The sequence below is a fragment of the Heptranchias perlo genome, unplaced genomic scaffold (assembly GCF_035084215.1).
Source record: "Heptranchias perlo isolate sHepPer1 unplaced genomic scaffold, sHepPer1.hap1 HAP1_SCAFFOLD_94, whole genome shotgun sequence".
NCBI classification, from domain to species: domain Eukaryota; kingdom Metazoa; phylum Chordata; class Chondrichthyes; order Hexanchiformes; family Hexanchidae; genus Heptranchias; species Heptranchias perlo.
Window position 1 is genome coordinate 2,069,732 of NW_027139981.1, and position 17,172 is coordinate 2,086,903.

The window sequence follows — 17,172 nt, forward strand, 5'->3', positions numbered from 1 at the left end:
AGCAGGAGGTGGACAAGCAGCAGGAGGGGGAGCAGGAGGTGGACAAGCAGCAGGAGGAGGAGCAGGAGGTGGAGAAGGAGTAGGAGGTGGAAAAAGAGCAGGAGGTGGAGAAGGATCAGAGGGAGACAAGGAGCATGAGGTGGAGAAGGAGCAGGTGGAGGAGGATGTGAAGAACTAGCAGCAGGAGCAGAAGAAGCAGCAGGAGAATTAGCAGCAGGAGGAGACGGAGCAGAAGCGGGAGAAGGAGCAGAAGCGGGAGTAGGAGCAGGAGCAGGAGAAGGAGCATTAAGTGCAGAAGGAGCAGGAGGAGGAGGTTGAGCAAAAGTGGAGAAGGAGCAGGAGGTGGAGAATGATAAGGAGGTGGAGAAGGAGCAGGGGTGGAGAACAAGGAGGAGGAGGAGATTGGGCATGAGGAGGAGGGTGAGCTGGAGGAGCTGAAGGAGCAGAAGGTGGAGATGGAGCAGGAGGAGGAGAAGGAGCAGGAGGAGGAGAAGGAGCAGGAGGAGGAGAAGGAGCAGGAGGAGGAGAAGGAGCAGAAGTTGGAGATGGAGCAGGAGTGCAGAAGGAGCAGGAGAAGAAAAAGGAGCAGGAGGTGGAGAAGGAGAAGGAGGGAGACAAGGAGCAGGAGGGAGACAAGCAGCAGGAGGTGGAGAAGGAGCAGGAGGAGGAGAAGGAGGAGAAGAATGAGCAGGAGGTGGTGAATGAGCAGGAGTGGAGAAGGAGCCGGAGTTGCAGAAGGAGCAGGAGGGCGAGAAGGAGCAGGAGGTCGAGAAGCAGCAGGAGGGCGTGATGGAGCAGGAGGGCGAGAAGGCGCAGGAGTGGACAAGGAGCAGGAGGTGGACAAGCAGCAGGAGGAGGAGCAGGAGGTGGACAAGCAGCAGGAGGAGGAGCAGGAGGTGGAGAAGGAGCAGGAGGTGGAAAAGGAGCAGGAGGTGGAGAAGGATCAGAGGGAGACAAGGAGCATGAGGTGGAGAAGGAGCAGGTGGAGGAGGAGGTGAAGAAGTAGCAGCAGGAGCAGAAGAAGCAGCAGGAGGAGAAGTAGCAGCAGGAGGAGATGGAGCAGAAGCGGCAGAAGGAGCAGAAGCGGGAGCAGGAGCAGGAGCGGAAGAAGGAGCATTAAGTGTAGAAGGAGCAAGAGGTGGAGGTTGAGCAAAGGTGGAGAAGGAGCAGGAGGTGGAGAATGAGCAGGAGTGGAGAAGGAGCAGTAGGTGGATATGGAGCAGGAGGGAAGGAAGGAGCAGGAGTTGGACAAGGAGCAGGAGGTGGACAAGGAGCAGGAGGTGATCAAGGAGCAGGAGGTGGACAAGGAGCAGGAGGTAGACAAGGAGCAGGGGGTGGACAAGGAGCAGGAGGTGGAGAAGGAGGTGGAGGAGGAGAAGGATGTGTAGAAGGAGCAGAAGGAGGAGAAGGAAAAGGAGATGGAGAAGAATCAAGAGGTGGAGAAGGAGCATGAGGCGGAGAAGGACCAGGAGGGGGAGTAGGAGAATTAGTTGGAGAAGAAGCACGAGGAGGAGCAGGAGCAGGAAGAGAAGAAGGAGCAGGAGGTGGAGAAGGAGCAGGAGGTGGAGATGGAGCAGGATGAGGAGAAGGAGCAGGGGGAGGAGAAGGAGCAGGAGGAGGAGAAGGAGCAGGAGGTGGAGATGGAGCAGGGGGTCGGGAAGGAGATAGAGGATAAGAGGGAGGTGGAGAAGGAGCAGGAGGAGAAGGAAGAGGAGATGGAGAAGAATCAATCGGTGGAGAAGGAGCAGGAGGCTGAGAAGGACCAGGAGGGGGAGTAGGAGAATTAGTTGGAGAGGAAGCATGAGGAGGAGCAGGAGCAGGAGGAGAAGAAGGAGGTGGAGAAGGCGCAAGATGAGGAGAAGGAGCAGGAGGTGGAGAAGGTGCAGGAGAAGTAAAGGAGCAGGAGGTGGTGAATGAGCAACAGGTGGAGAAGGAGCAGGAGGCGGAGTTGGACCAGGAGGGCGAGTGGGAGAAGGAGTTGGAGATGAAGCAGGAGGAGGAGGAGGAGCAGGAGGGGGAGAAGGAGCAGGAGGGGGAGCAGGAGCAGGAGGGGAAGAAGGAGACGGAGTTGGAGAAGGAGCAGGAGGTGGAGAAGGAGCAGGAGGGGGAGGAGGAGGAGAAGGAGCAGGAGCTGTAGATGGAGCAGGAATTGAGAAGGAGCAGGAGGAGAAGAAGGAGCCGGCGGAGAAGATGGAGCATGAGAAGGAGTGGGAGTAGGAGAAGGAGAAGGAGCAGGATATGTAGAAGGATTACGAGGAGGAGAAGGAGGTGGAGGAGGAGAAGGAGGTGGAGAAGAAGCAATAGGTGGAGAAGGACCAGGAGGAGGAAAATGAGCAGGAGGAGGAGAAGGAGCAGGAGTGGAGAAGAAGCAACAGGTGGAGAACGAGCAGGAGGCGGAGAAGGAACAGGAGGGCGCGTCAGAGCAGGAGGGCGAGAAGGAGCAGTAGGGCGAGAAGGAGCTGGAGGACGAGATGGAGCAGGAGTGCGAGAAGGAGCACGAGGTGGACAAGGAGCAGGAGGTGTACAATGAGCAGGACGTGGACAAGGAGCAGGAGGAGGAGAAGGAGATGGAGGTGGACACGGAGCAGGAGGTGGACAAGGAGCAGGAGGTAGACAAGGAGAAGAAGGTGGACAAGGAGCAGGAGGAGGAGAAGGACGTGGAGAAGGATCAGGAGGAGGAGAAGGAACAGGAGGTGGAGAAGAAGCAGGAGGAGGAGATGGAGCAGGAGGAGAAGGAGCAGGACGGGGAGAGGGAGCAGGAGAAGAAGAAGTAGCAGGAGGAGGAGAAGGAGGTGGAGGAGGAGAAGGAGGTGGAGAAGGAGCAGGAGGGAGACAAGGAGCAGGAGGGAGTCAAAGAGCAGGAGGTGGAATAGGAGCAGGAGGTGGACAAGGAACAGGAGGTGTACAATGAGCAGGACGTGGACAAGGAGCAGGAGGAGGAGAAGGAGATGGAGGTGGACACGGAGCAGGAGGTGGACAATGAGCAGGATGTGGACATGGAGCCGGATGTGGACAAGGAGCAGGAGGTAGACAAGGAGAAGAAGGTGGACAAGGAGCAGGAGGAGGAGAAGGACGTGGAGAAGGATCAGGAGGAGGAGAAGGAACAGGAGGTGGAGAAGAAGCAGGAGGAGAAGATGGAGCAGGAGGAGGAGAAGGAGCAGGAGGGGGAGAGGGAGCAGGAGAAGAAGAAGTAGCAGGAGGAGGAGCAGGAGGTGGAGAAGGATCAGAGGGAGACAAGGAGCATGAGGTGGAGAAGGAGCAGGTGGAGGAGGAGGTGAAGAAGTAGCAGCAGGAGCAGAAGAAGCAGCAGGAGGAGAAGTAGCAGCAGGAGGAGATGGAGCAGAAGCGGCAGAAGGAGCAGAAGCGGGAGCAGTAGCAGGAGCGGAAGAAGGAGCATTAAGTGTAGAAGGAGCAAGAGGAGGAGGTTGAGCAAAAGTGGAGAAGGAGCAGGAGGTGGAGAATGATAAGGAGATGGAGAAGGAGCAGGGGTGGAGAACAAGGAGGAGGAGGAGATTGGGCATGAGGAGGAGTGTGAGCTGGAGGAGCTGAAGGAGCAGGAGGAGGAGGAGGAGAACGAGCAGGAGGTGTTGAATGAGCAGGAGTGGAGAAGGAGCAGGAGGTGGATATGGAGCAGGAGGGCAGGAAGGAGCAGGAGGTTTTGAATGAGCAGGAGTGGAGAAGGAGCAGTAGGTGGATATGGAGCAGGAGGGAAGGAACGAGCAGGAGTTGGACAAGGAGCAGGAGGTGGACAAGGAGCAGGAGGTGATCAAGGAGCAGGAGGTGGACAAGGAGCAGGAGGTAGACAAGGAGCAGGGGGTGGACAAGGAGCAGGAGCTGGAGAAGGAGGTGGAGGAGGAGAAGGATGTGTAGAAGGAGAAGGAGAAGGAGAAGGAAAAGGAGATGGAGAAGAATCAAGAGGTGGAGAAGGAGCATGAGGCGGAGAAGGACCAGGAGGGGGAGTAGGAGGTGGAGAAGAAACAATAGGTGGAGAAGGACCAGGAGGAGGAAAATGAGCAGGAGGAGGAGAAGGAGCAGGAGTGGAGAAGGAGCAGGAGAAGAAGAAGGAACAGGAGGAGGCGAAGGAGCAGGAGGAGGAGAAGGAGCAGGAGGTGGAGATGGCGCAAGATGAGGCGATGGAGCAGGAGGTGGAGAAGGAGGTGGAGGTCGAGAAGGAGCAGGAGGTGAAGAAGGTGCAGGAGGGAGAAAAGGAGCAGGAGGAAGACAAGAAGGAGGAGGTGGAGAAGGAGCAGGAGGAGGAGAAGGAGGAGAAGGAGGAGCAGGAGGTGGAGAATGAGCAGAAATGGAGAAGGAGCAGGAGGTGGACAAGGAGCAGGAGGGCAGGATGGAGCAGGAGGGCGTGAAGGAGCTGGAGGACGAGAAGGAGCAGGAAGGCGAGAAGGAGCACTATGTGGACAAGGAGCAGGAGGTGCACAACGAGCAGGAGGTGGGCAAGGATCAGGAGATGGACACAGAGCAGGAGGTGGACAATGAGAAGGAGGTGGGGATGGAGCAGGAGATGGAGAAGGAGCAGGAGGTGGAGATGGAGCAGGAGGTGGAGAAGGAGCAGGAGGTGGAGAAGGAGCAGGAGGTGGAGAAGGAGCAGAAGGGAGTCAAAGAGCAGGAGGTGGAAAAGGAGCAGGAGGTGGACAAGGAACAGGAGGAGGAGAAGGAGGTGGAGGACGAGAAGGAGGTGGAGAAGGAGCAGGAGGAGCAGAAGGAACAGGAGGTGGAGAAGAAGCAACAGGTGGAGAACGAGCAGGAGGCGGAGAAGGAACAGGAGGGCGCGTCAGAGCAGGAGGGCGAGAAGGAGCAGTAGGGCGAGAAGGAGCTGGAGGACGAGATGGAGCAGGAGTGCGAGAAGGAGCAGGAGTGCGAGAAGGAGCACGAGGTGGACAAGGAGCAGGAGGTGTACAATGAGCAGGACGTGGACAAGGAGCAGGAGGAGGAGAAGGAGATGGAGGTGGACACGGAGCAGGAGGTGGACAATGAGCAGGATGTGGACATGGAGCCGGATGTGGACAAGGAGCAGGAGGTAGACAAGGAGAAGAAGGAGGACAAGGAGCAGGAGGAGGAGAAGGACGTGGAGAAGGATCAGGAGGAGGAGAAGGAACAGGAGGTGGAGAAGAAGCAGGAGGAGGAGATGGAGCAGGAGGAGGAGAAGGAGCAGGAGGGGGAGAGGGAGCAGGAGAAGAAGAAGTAGCAGGAGGAGGAGAAGGACGTGGAGGAGGAGAAGGAGGTGGAGAAGGAGCAGGAGGAAGAGAAGGAACAGGAGGTGGAAAAGAAGCAATAGGTGGAGAAGAAGCAGGAGGCGGAGAAGGACCAGCAGGGGGAGTAGGAGGTGGAGAAGAAACAATAGGTGGAGGAGGATGAGAAGGAGCAGGAGGAGGAGAAGGAGCAGGAGGAGGAGACGGAGCAGGATGTAGAGATGGAGCAGGAGTGGAGAACGAGCATGAGAAGAAGGAGGAGCAGGAGGAGGAGTAGGAGCAGGAGGTGGAGAAGGAGCAGGAGGTGGAGAAGGAGCAGGAGGTGGAGAAGGAGCAGGAGGGAGACAAGGAGCAGGAGGTGGAGAAGGAGCAGGAGGAAGAGTACAAGCAGGAGGAGGAGAAGGAGCAGGAGGTGGAGAAGGCGCAAGATGAGGACAAGGAGCAGGAGGTGGAGAAGGAGCAGGAGAAGGAGAAGGAGCAGTTGGTGGAGAAGGAGCAAGAGGAGGAGACGGAGCAGACGGTGGAGATGGAGCAGAAGTGGAGAAGGAGAAGGAGAAGATGAAGGAGCAGGAGGAGGAGTGGGAGCAGGAGGAGGAGAAGGAGGAGGAGGAGGAGAAGGAGGTGGAGGAGGAGGAGGAGGTTGAGAAGTTGCAGGAGGAGGAGAAGGAACAGGAGGTGGAGAAGAAGCAATAGGTCGAGAAGGAGCAGGAGGCAGAGAAGGACCAGGAGGGGGAGTAGAAAGAGTTGGAGAAGAAGCAGGAGGAGGAGCAGGAGCAGGAGGAGATGAAGGATCAGGAGGAGGAGAAGGTGCAGGAGGAGGAGAAGTGGAAGGAGGTGCAGATGGAGCAGGAGTGGCGAAGGAGCAGGAGAAGAAAAAGGAGCAAGAGGAGGAGTTGAAGCACGAGGAGGAGAAGAAGTAGGAGGTGGAGAATGCGCAAGATGAGGAGAAGGAGCAGGAGGTGGAGAAGGAGCAGGAGGGAGACAAGGAGCAGGAGGGAGTCAAGCAGCAGGAGGTGGAGAAGGAGCAGGAGGAGGAGAAGGAGGAGAAGAAGGAGCATGAGGTGGTGAATGAGCAGGAGTGGAGAAGGAGCAGGAGATGGAAAAGGAGCAGGAAGGCGAGAAGGAGCAGGAAGTCGAGAAGCAGCAGGTGGGCGAGATGGAGCAGGAGGGCGAGAAGCCGCAGGAGTGGACAAGGAGCAGGAGGTGGACAAGCAGCAGGAGGGGGAGCAGGAGGTGGACAAGCAGCAGGAGGAGGAGCAGGAGGTGGAGAAGGAGTAGGAGGTGGAAAAAGAGCAGGAGGTGGAGAAGGATCAGAGGGAGACAAGGAGCATGAGGTGGAGAAGGAGCAGGTGGAGGAGGATGTGAAGAACTAGCAGCAGGAGCAGAAGAAGCAGCAGGAGAATTAGCAGCAGGAGGAGACGGAGCAGAAGCGGGAGAAGGAGCAGAAGCGGGAGTAGGAGCAGGAGCAGGAGAAGGAGCATTAAGTGCAGAAGGAGCAGGAGGAGGAGGTTGAGCAAAAGTGGAGAAGGAGCAGGAGGTGGAGAATGATAAGGAGGTGGAGAAGGAGCAGGGGTGGAGAACAAGGAGGAGGAGGAGATTGGGCATGAGGAGGAGGGTGAGCTGGAGGAGCTGAATGAGCAGAAGGTGGAGATGGATCAGGAGGAGGAGAAGGAGCAGGAGGAGGAGAAGGAGCAGGAGGAGGAGAAGGAGCAGGAGGAGGAGAAGGAGCAGAAGTTGGAGATGGAGCAGGAGTGCAGAAGTAGCAGGAGAAGAAAAAGGAGCAGTAGGTGGAGAAGGAGAAGGAGGGAGACAAGGAGCAGGAGGGAGACAAGCAGCAGGAGGTGGAGAAGGAGCAGGAGGAGGAGAAGGAGGAGAAGAATGAGCAGGAGGTGGTGAATGAGCAGGAGTGGAGAAGGAGCCGGAGTTGCAGAAGGAGCAGGAGGGCGAGAAGGAGCAGGAGGTCGAGAAGCAGCAGGAGAGCGTGATGGAGCAGGAGGGCGAGAAGGCGCAGGAGTGGACAAGGAGCAGGAGGTGGACAAGCAGCAGGAGGAGGAGCAGGAGGTGGACAAGCAGCAGGAGGAGCAGCAGGAGGTGGAGAAGGAGCAGGAGGTGGAAAAGGAGCAGGAGGTGGAGAAGGATCAGAGGGAGACAAGGAGCATGAGGTGGAGAAGGAGCAGGTGGAGGAGGAGGTGAAGGAGCAGAAGGTGGAGATGGAGCAGGAGGAGGAGAAGGAGCAGGAGCAGAAGAAGCAGCAGGAGGAGAAGTAGCAGCAGGAGGAGATGGAGCAGAAGCGGCAGAAGGAGCAGAAGCGGGAGCAGGAGCAGGAGCGGAAGAAGGAGCATTAAGTGTAGAAGGAGCAAGAGGTGGAGGTTGAGCAAAGGTGGAGAAGGAGCAGGAGGTGGAGAATGAGCAGGAGTGGAGAAGGAGCAGTAGGTGGATATGGAGCAGGAGGGAAGGAAGGAGCAGGAGTTGGAAAAGGAGCAGGAGGTGGACAAGGAGCAGGAGGTTATCAAGGAGCAGGAGGTGGACAAGGAGCAGGAGGTAGACAAGGAGCAGGGGGTGGACAAGGAGCAGGAGCTGGAGAAGGAGGTGGAGGAGGAGAAGGATGTGTAGAAGGAGCAGAAGGAGGAGAAGGAAAAGTAGATGGAGAAGAATCAAGAGGTGGAGAAGGAGCATGAGGCGGAGAAGGACCAGGAGGGGGAGTAGGAGAATTAGTTGGAGAAGAAGCACGAGGAGGAGCAGGAGCAGGAAGAGAAGAAGGAGCAGGAGGTGGAGAAGGAGCAGGAGGTGGAGATGGAGCAGGATGAGGAGAAGGAGCAGGGGGAGGAGAAGGAGCAGGAGGAGGAGAAGGAGCAGGAGGTGGAGATGGAGCAGGAGGTCGGGAAGGAGATAGAGGATAAGAGGGAGGTGGAGAAGGAGCAGGAGGAGAAGGAAGAGGAGATGGAGAAGAATCAATCGGTGGAGAAGGAGCAGGAGGCTGAGAAGGACCAGGAGGGGGAGTAGGAGAATTAGTTGGAGAGGAAGCATGAGGAGGAGCAGGAGCAGGAGGAGAAGAAGGAGGTGGAGAAGGCGCAAGATGAGGAGAAGGAGCAGGAGGTGGAGAAGGTGCAGGAGAAGTAAAGGAGCAGGAGGTGGTGAATGAGCAACAGGTGGAGAAGGAGCAGGAGGCGGAGTTGGACCAGGAGGGCGAGTGGGAGAAGGAGTTGGAGATGAAGCAGGAGGAGGAGGAGGAGCAGGAGGGGGAGAAGGAGCAGGAGGGGGAGCAGGAGCAGTAGGGGAAGGAGACGGAGTTGGAGAAGGAGCAGGAGGTGGAGAAGGAGCAGGAGGGGGAGGAGGAGGAGAAGGAGCAGGAGCTGTAGATGGAGCAGGAATTGAGAAGGAGCAGGAGGAGAAGAAGGAGCCGGCGGAGAAGATGGAGCATGAGAAGGAGTGGGAGTAGGAGAAGGAGAAGGAGCAGGATATGTAGAAGGATTACGAGGAGGAGAAGGAGGTGGAGGAGGAGAAGGAGGTGGAGAAGAAGCAATAGGTGGAGAAGGACCAGGAGGAGGAAAATGAGCAGGAGGAGGAGAAGGAGCAGGAGTGGAGAAGGAGCAGGAGAAGAAGAAGGAACAGGAGGAGGAGAAGGAGCAGGAGGAGGAGAAGGAGCAGGAGGTGGAGATGGCGCAAGATGAGGAGATGGAGCAGGAGGTGGAGAAGGAGGAGGAGGTCGAGAAGGAGCAGGAGGTGGAGAATGTGCAGGAGGGAGAAAGGGAGCAGGAGGAAGACAAGAAGGAGGAGGTGGAGAAGGAGCAGGAGGAGGAGAAGGAGGAGAAGGAGGAGCAGGAGGTGGAGAATGAGCAGAAATGGAGAAGGAGCAGGAGGTGGACAAGGAGCAGGAGGGCAGGGTGGAGCAGGAGGGCGTGAAGGAGCTGGAGGACGAGAAGGAGCAGGAAGGCGAGAAGGAGCACTATGTGGACAAGGAGCAGGAGGTGCACAACGAGCAGGAGGTGGGCAAGGATCAGGAGATGGACACAGAGCAGGAGGTGGACAATGAGAAGGAGGTGGGGATGGAGCAGGAGATGGAGAAGGAGCAGGAGGTGGAGATGGAGCAGGAGGTGGAGAAGGAACAGGAGGTGGAGAAGGAGCAGAAGGGAGACAAGGAGCAGGAGGGAGTCAAAGAGCAGGAGGTGGAATAGGAGCAGGAGGTGGACAAGGAACAGGAGGAGGAGAAGGAGGTGGAGGACGAGAAGGAGGTGGAGAAGGAGCAGGAGGAGGAGAAGGAACAGGAGGTGGAGAAGAAGCAACAGGTGGAGAACGAGCAGGAGGCGGAGAAGGAACAGGAGGGCGCGTCAGAGCAGGAGGGCGAGAAGGAGCAGTAGGGCGAGAAGGAGCTGGAGCACGAGATGGAGCAGGAGTGCGAGAAGGAGCACGAGGTGGACAAGGAGCAGGAGGTGTACAATGAGCAGGACGTGGACAAGGAGCAGGAGGAGGAGAAGGAGATGGAGGTGGACACGGAGCAGGAGGTGGACAATGAGCAGGATGTGGACATGGAGCCGGATGTGGACAAGGAGCAGGAGGTAGACAAGGAGAAGAAGGTGGACAAGGAGCAGGAGGAGGAGAAGGACGTGGAGAAGGATCAGGAGGAGGAGAAGGAACAGGAGGTGGAGAAGAAGCAGGAGGAGGAGATGGAGCAGGAGGAGGAGAAGGAGCAGGAGGGGGAGAGGGAGCAGGAGAAGAAGAAGTAGCAGGAGGAGGAGAAGGAGGTGGAGGAGGAGAAGGAGGTGGAGAGGGAGCAGGAGGAAGAGAAGGAACAGGAGGTGGAAAAGAAGCAATAGGTGGAGAAGAAGCAGGAGTCGGAGAAGGACCAGCAGGGGGAGTAGGAGAAGGAGTTGGAGAAGAAGCTGGAGGGCGAGGATGAGAAGGAGGAGGAGGATGAGAAGGAGCAGGATGAGGAGAAGGAGCAGGAGGAGGAGACGGAGCAGGATGTGGAGATGGAGCAGGAGTGGAGAACGAGCATGAGAAGAAGGAGGAGCAGGAGGAGGAGTAGGAGCAGGAGGTGGAGAAGGAGCAGGAGGTGGAGATGGCGCAAGATGAGGCGATGGAGCAGGAGGTGGAGAAGGAGGAGGAGGTCGAGAAGGAGCAGGAGGTGGAGAAGGTGCAGGAGGGAACAAAGGAGCAGGAGGAAGACAAGAAGGAGGAGGTGGAGAAGGAGCAGGAGGAGGAGAAGGAGGAGAAGGAGGAGCAGGAGGTGGAGAATGAGCAGAAATGGAGAAGGAGCAGGAGGTGGACAAGGAGCAGGAGGGCAGGATGGAGCAGGAGGGCGTGAAGGAGCTGGAGGACGAGAAGGAGCAGCAAGGCGAGAAGGAGCACTATGTGGACAAGGAGCAGGAGGTGCACAACGAGCAGGAGGTGGGCAAGGATCAGGAGATGGACACAGAGCAGGAGGTGGACAATGAGAAGGAGGTGGGGATGGAGCAGGAGATGGAGAAGGAGCAGGAGGTGAAGATGGAGCAGGAGGTGGAGAAGGAGCAGGAGGTGGAGAAGGAGCAGAAGGGAGACAAGGAGCAGGAGGGAGTCAAAGAGCAGGAGGTGGAATAGGAGCAGGAGGTGGACAACGAACAGGAGGTGGAGAAGAAGCAACAGGTGGAGAACGAGCAGGAGGCGGAGAAGGAACAGGAGGGCGCGTCAGAGCAGGAGGGCAAGAAGGAGCAGTAGGGCTAGAAGGAGCTGGAGGACGAGATGGAGCAGGAGTGCGAGAAGGAGCACGAGGTGGACAAGGAGCAGGAGGTGTACAATGAGCAGGACGTGGACAAGGAGCAGGAGGAGGAGAAGGAGATGGAGGTGGACACGGAGCAGGAGGTGGACAATGAGCAGGATGTGGACATGGAGCCGGATGTGGACAAGGAGCAGGAGGTAGACAAGGAGAAGAAGGTGGACAAGGAGCAGGAGGAGGAGAAGGACGTGGAGAAGGATCAGGAGGAGGAGAAGGAACAGGAGGTGGAGAAGAAGCAGGAGGAGGAGATGGAGCAGGAGGAGGAGAAGGAGCAGGAGGGGGAGAGGGAGCAGGAGAAGAAGAAGTAGCAGGAGGAGGAGAAGAAGGTGGAGGAGAAGGAGGTGGAGAAGGAGCAGGAGGAAGAGAAGGAACAGGAGGTGGAAAAGAAGCAATAGGTGGAGAAGAAGCAGGAGGCGGAGAAGGACCAGCAGAAGGAGTTGGAGAAGAAGCTGGAGGGCGAGGATGAGAAGGAGGAGGAGGATGAGAAGGAGCAGGAGGAGGAGAAGGAGCAGGAGGAGGAGACGGAGCAGGATGTGGAGATGGAGCAGGAGTGGAGAACGAGCATGAGAAGAAGGAGGAGCAGGAGGAGGAGTAGGAGCAGGAGGAGGAGAAGGAGCAGGAGGTGGACATGGTGCAAGATGTGGAGAAGGAGCAGGAGGTGGAGAAGGAGCAGGAGGTGGAGAAGGAGCAGGAGGTGGAGAAGGAGCAGGAGGGAGACAAGGAGCAGGAGGTGGAGAAGGAGCAGGAGGAGGAGAAGGAATAGAAGAAGGAGCTGGAGGTGGTGAATGAGCAGGAGTGGAGAAGGAGCAGCAGGTGGAGGAAGAGCAGGAGAATGAGGTGGAGGAGTAGCAGCAGTAGGAGAAGAAGCCGCAGGAGGAGAAGTAGCAGCAGGTGGAGAAGGAGCAGAAGCGGGAGAAGGAGCTGAAGCGGGAGAAGGAGCAAAAGCGGGAGAAGGAGCAGAAGCGGTAGTTGGAGCTGGAGCGGGAGAAGGAGCATGAAGAGGAGAAGGAACAGGTGGAGGAGGTTGAGCAAAAGTGGAGAAGGAGCAGGAGGTAGAGAATGATGAGGAGGTGGATAAGGAGCAGGGGTGGAGAACAAGAAGGAGGAGGCGATTGAGCAGGAGGTGGGGAAGGAGCATGATGTGGAGAAGGAGCATCAGCAGGAGGGTGAGCAAGAGGAGGAGGGTGAGCTGGAGGAGCTGAAGGAGCAGGAGGAGGAGGAGAAGGAGCAGATGGAGGTTTAGCTGCAGGTGGAGAAGGAGCAGGAGGTGGAGAACGAGCAGGAGGAGGAGTTTGAGCAGGATGGGGAGAAGGAGCAGGATGTGTAGAAGGAGCAGAAGTGCGTGCAGCAGCAGGAGGGGAAGAAGGAGCAGGAGTGGTAGAACGAGCAGAAGGTGGAGAAGGAGCAGGAGGGGGAGGAGGAGGAGAAGGAGCAGGAGCTGGAGATGGAGCAGGAATTGAGAAGGAGCAGGAGGAGAAGAAGGAGCAGGCGGAGAAGAAGGAGCAGGATGTGGAGAAGGATCAGGAGGAGGAGAAGGAGCAGGAGGAGGAGCAGGAGCAGGAGGAGGAGAAGGCGCAAGATGACGAGAAGGAGCAGGAAGTGGCGAAGGAGCAGGAGGTGGAGAAGGGGCAGGAGGTGGAGAAGGGGCAGGAGGTGGAGAAGGAGCAGGAGGTGGAGAAGGAGCAGGAGGGAGACAAGGAGCAGGAGGTGGAGAAGGAGCAGGAGGAGGAGCAGGAGCAAGAGCAGGATGTGGAGCAGGAGCAGGAGGAGGAGAAGGAGCTGGTGGAGGAGACGGAGCAGGATGTGGAGATGGAGCAGGAGTGGAGAACGAGCATGAGAAGAAGGAGGAGCAGGAGGAGGAGTAGGAGCAGGAGGAGGAGAAGGAGCAGGAGGTGGACATGGTGCAAGATGTGGAGAAGGAGCAGGAGGTGGAGAAGGAGCAGGAGGTGGAGAAGGAGCAGGAGGTGGAGAAGGAGCAGGAGGGAGACAAGGAGCAGGAGGTGGAGAAGGAGCAGGAGGAGGAGAAGGAATAGAAGAAGGAGCTGGAGGTGGTGAATGAGCAGGAGTGGAGAAGGAGCAGCAGGTGGAGGAAGAGCAGGAGAATGAGGTGGAGAAGTAGCAGCAGTAGGAGAAGAAGCCGCAGGAGGAGAAGTAGCAGCAGGTGGAGAAGGAGCAGAAGCGGGAGAAGGAGCTGAAGCGGGAGAAGGAGCAAAAGCGGGAGAAGGAGCAGAAGCGGTAGTTGGAGCTGGAGCGGGAGAAGGAGCATGAAGAGGAGAAGGAACAGGTGGAGGAGGTTGAGCAAAAGTGGAGAAGGAGCAGGAGGTAGAGAATGATGAGGAGGTGGATAAGGAGCAGGGGTGGAGAACAAGAAGGAGGAGGCGATTGAGCAGGAGGTGGGGAAGGAGCATGATGTGGAGAAGGAGCATCAGCAGGAGGGTGAGCAAGAGGAGGAGGGTGAGCTGGAGGAGCTGAAGGAGCAGGAGGAGGAGGAGAAGGAGCAGATGGAGGTTGAGCTGCAGGTGGAGAAGGAGCAGGAGGTGGAGAACGAGCAGGAGGAGGAGTTTGAGCAGGATGGGGAGAAGGAGCAGGATGGGTAGAAGGAGCAGAAGTGCGTGCAGCAGCAGGAGGGGAAGAAGGAGCAGGAGTGGTAGAACGAGCAGAAGGTGGAGAAGGAGCAGGAGGGGTAGGAGGAGGAGAAGGAGCAGGAGCTGGAGATGGAGCAGGAATTGAGAAGGAGCAGGAGGAGAAGAAGGAGCAGGCGGAGAAGAAGGAGCAGGATGTGGAGAAGGATCAGGAGGAGGAGAAGGAGCAGGAGGAGGAGCAGGAGCAGGAGGAGGAGAAGGCGCAAGATGACGAGAAGGAGCAGGAAGTGGCGAAGGAGCAGGAGGTGGAGAAGGGGCAGGAGGTGGAGAAGGGGCAGGAGGTGGAGAAGGAGCAGGAGATGGAGAAGGAGCAGGAGGGAGACAAGGAGCAGGAGGTGGAGAAGGAGCAGGAGGAGGAGCAGGAGCAGGAGCAGGATGTGGAGCAGGAGCAGGAGGAGGAGAAGGAGCTGGTGGTGGAGATGAAGCAGCAGTGGAGAAGGAGCAGGAGAAGAAGAATGAGCAGGAGGAGGAGTAGGAGCAGGAGGAGGAGAAGGAGCAGAAGGTGGAGAAGGCGCAAGATGAGGAGAAGGAGCAGGAGGTGGAGAAGGTGCAGGAGGTGGAGAAGGTCCAGGAGTGGAGAAGGAGCGGGAGAAGTAGCAGTTGCAGGAGGAGGAGTAGGAGCAGGAGGAGGAGAAGGAGCAGCAGGTGGAGAAGCCGCAAGATGAGGAGAAGGAGCAGCAGGTGGAGAAGGAGCAGGAGGTGGACAAGGAGCAGGAGGAGGATAAGGGGGTGGAGTAGAAGCAATAGGTCGAGAAGGAGCAGGAGGCGGAGAAGGACCAGAATGGGGGAGTACGAGTAGGAGTTGGAGAAGAGCAGGAGGAGGAGCAGGAGCAGGAGGAGGAGAAGGAGCTGGTGGTGGAGATGAAGCAGCAGTGGAGAAGGAGCAGGAGAAGAAGAATGAGCAGGAGGAGGAGTAGGAGCAGGAGGAGGAGAAGGAGCAGAAGGTGGAGAAGGCGCAAGATGAGGAGAAGGAGCAGGAGGTGGAGAAGGAACATGATGTGGAGAAGGAGCAGGAGGAGGAGAAGGAGCAGGAGGAGGAGTAGAAGCAGGGGGAGGAGAAGAAGCAGGAGGTGGAGAAGGAGCAGCAGGTGAAAAAGGAGCAGGAGAAGGAGGTGGAGAAGTAGCAGCAGGAGGAGAAGAAGCCGCAGGAGGAGAATTAGTTGCAGGTGGAGAAGGAGCAGAAGCGGGAGAAGGAGCTGAAGGAGGAGAAGGAGGTGAAGCGGGAGAAGCAGCAGAAGCGGGAGTAGGAGCTGGAGCGGGAGAAGGAGCATGAAGTGGAGACGGAGCAGGAGGAGTAGAATGATGAGGAGGTAGAGAAGGAGCAGGGGTGGAGAACAAGAAGGAGGAGGCGATTGAGCAGGAGGTGGGGAAGGAGCAGTATGTGGAAAAGGAGCAGCAGCAGGAGGGTGAGCAAGAGAAGGAGGGTGAGCTGGAGCAGCTGAAGGAGCAGGAGGAGGAGGAGAAGGAGCAGATGGAGGTTGAGCTGCAGGTGGAGAAAGAGCAGGAGGTGGAGAAGGAGCAGGAGGAGGAGTTTGAGCAGGAGGGGGAGAAGGAGCAGAAGGGGGAGATGGAGCAGAAGTGGGAGGAGGAGCAGGAGTGGTAGGAGGAGCAGGAGGTGGAGAAGGAGCAGGAGCTGGAGATGGAGCAGGAATTGAGTAAGAGCAGGAGGAGAAGAAGGAGCAGGCGGAGAAGAAGGAGCAGGAGGAGGAGTAGGAGTCGGAGAAGGAGAAGGAGCAGGATGTAGAGAAGGATCAGGAGAAGAACAGCAGGGGGAGGAGTAGGAGCAGGAAGTGGAGAAGGAGCAGGAGGAGATGAAGGGGCACGAGGTGGAGAAGGGGCAGGAGGGAGACAAGGAGCAGGAGGTGGAGAAGGAGCAGGAGGAGGAGAAGGAGCAGGAGGAGAAGAAGGAGCAGGAGGTGGAGTAGGAGCAGGATAAGGATAAGGAGCAGAAGGTGGAGAAGGCGCAAGATGAGGAGAAGGAGCAGGAGTGGAGAAGGAGCAGGAGAAGCAGAAGGAGCAGGAGGAAGAGGAGTAGCAGGAGGAGAAGGAGCAGGAGGTGGACAAGCCGCAAGATGAGGAGAAGGAGCAGTAGGTCGAGAAGGAGCAGGAGGTGGAGAAGGAGCAGGAGGTGGACAAGGAGCAAGAGGAGGAGATGGAGGTGGAAGAGGAGAAGGAGGTGGAGACGGAGCAGGAGGAGGAGAAGGAACAGGAGGCGGAGAAGAAGCAATAGGTCGAGAAGGAGCAGGAGGCGGAGAAGGACCAGAGGGGGGAGTAGGAGAAGGAGTTCGAGAAGAAGCAGAAGGAGGAGCATGAGCAGGAGGAGAAGAAGGAGCAGTAGGTGGAGAAGGAGCATGAGGTGGAGAAGGAGCAGGACGAGGAGAAGGAGCAGGAGGAGGAGAAGGAGCAGGAGGAGAAGAAGGAGCCGGAGGAGGAGTAGAAGCAGGAGGAGGACAAGAAGCAGGAGGTGGAGAAGGAGCAGGAGGGAGACAAGGAGCAGGAGGTGCAGAAGGAGCAGGAGGTGGTGAAGGAGCAGAATGGAGACGAGGAGCAGGAGGTGGAGAAGGAGCAGGAGGAGGAGAAGGAGCAGGAGATGGAGATAAAGCAGGAGTGGAGAAGGAGCAGGAGAACAAGAAGGAGCAGGAGGAGGACTAGGAGCAGGAGGAGGAGAAGGAGCAGAAGGTGAAGAAGGCTCAAGATGAGGAGAAAGAGCAGGTGTTGGAGAAGGAGCAGGAGTGGAGGAGGAGCAGGAAAAGTAGAAGCAGCGGGAGGAGGAGTGGGAGCAGGAGGAAGAGAAGGAGCATGAGATGGAGAAGGCGGAAAATGAGGAGAAGGGGCAGGAGGTGGAGAATGAGCAGGAGGTGGAGAAGGAGCAGGACGTGGACAAGGTGCAGGAGGAGGAGAAGGAGGTGGAGGAGGAGAAGGAGGTGCAGACAGAGCAGGAGGAGGAGAAGGAACAGGATGTGGAGAAGAAGCAATAGGTCAAGAAGGAGCAGGAGGCCGAGAAGGACCAGAAGGGGGAGTAGCAGAAGGAGTTGGAGAAGAAGCAGGAAGAGGAGCATGAGCAGGAGGAGAAGAAGGAGCAATAGGTGGAGAAGGAGCAGGAGGAGGAGAAGGAGCAGGAGGAGGAGAAGGAGCAGGAGGAGAAGAAGGAGCAGGAGGTGAAGATGGAGCCGGAGTGGAGAAGGAGCAGGAGAACAAAACGGAGCAGGAGGAGGAGTAGAAGCAGGAGGAGGAGAAGAAGCAGGAGGTGGAGAAGGATCAGGAGGGAGACAAGGAGCAGGAGGTGGAGAAGGAGCAGGAGGTGGTGAAGGAGCAGGAGGGAGACAAGGAGCAGGAGGTGGAGACGGAGGAGAAGGAGCAGGAGGAAGAGGAGGAGGAGGAGCAGGAGGTGGAGATGGAGCAGGTGGAGGAGAAGGAGCAGGAGGTGGAGATGAAGCAGGAGTGGAGAAGGAGCAGGAGAAGAAGAGGGAGCATGAGGAGGACGAGCAGCAGAAGGAGGAGAAGGAGCAGAAGGTGGAGAAGGCGAAAGATGAGGAGAAGGAGCAGGAGGTGGAGTAGGAGCAGGAGTGGAGGC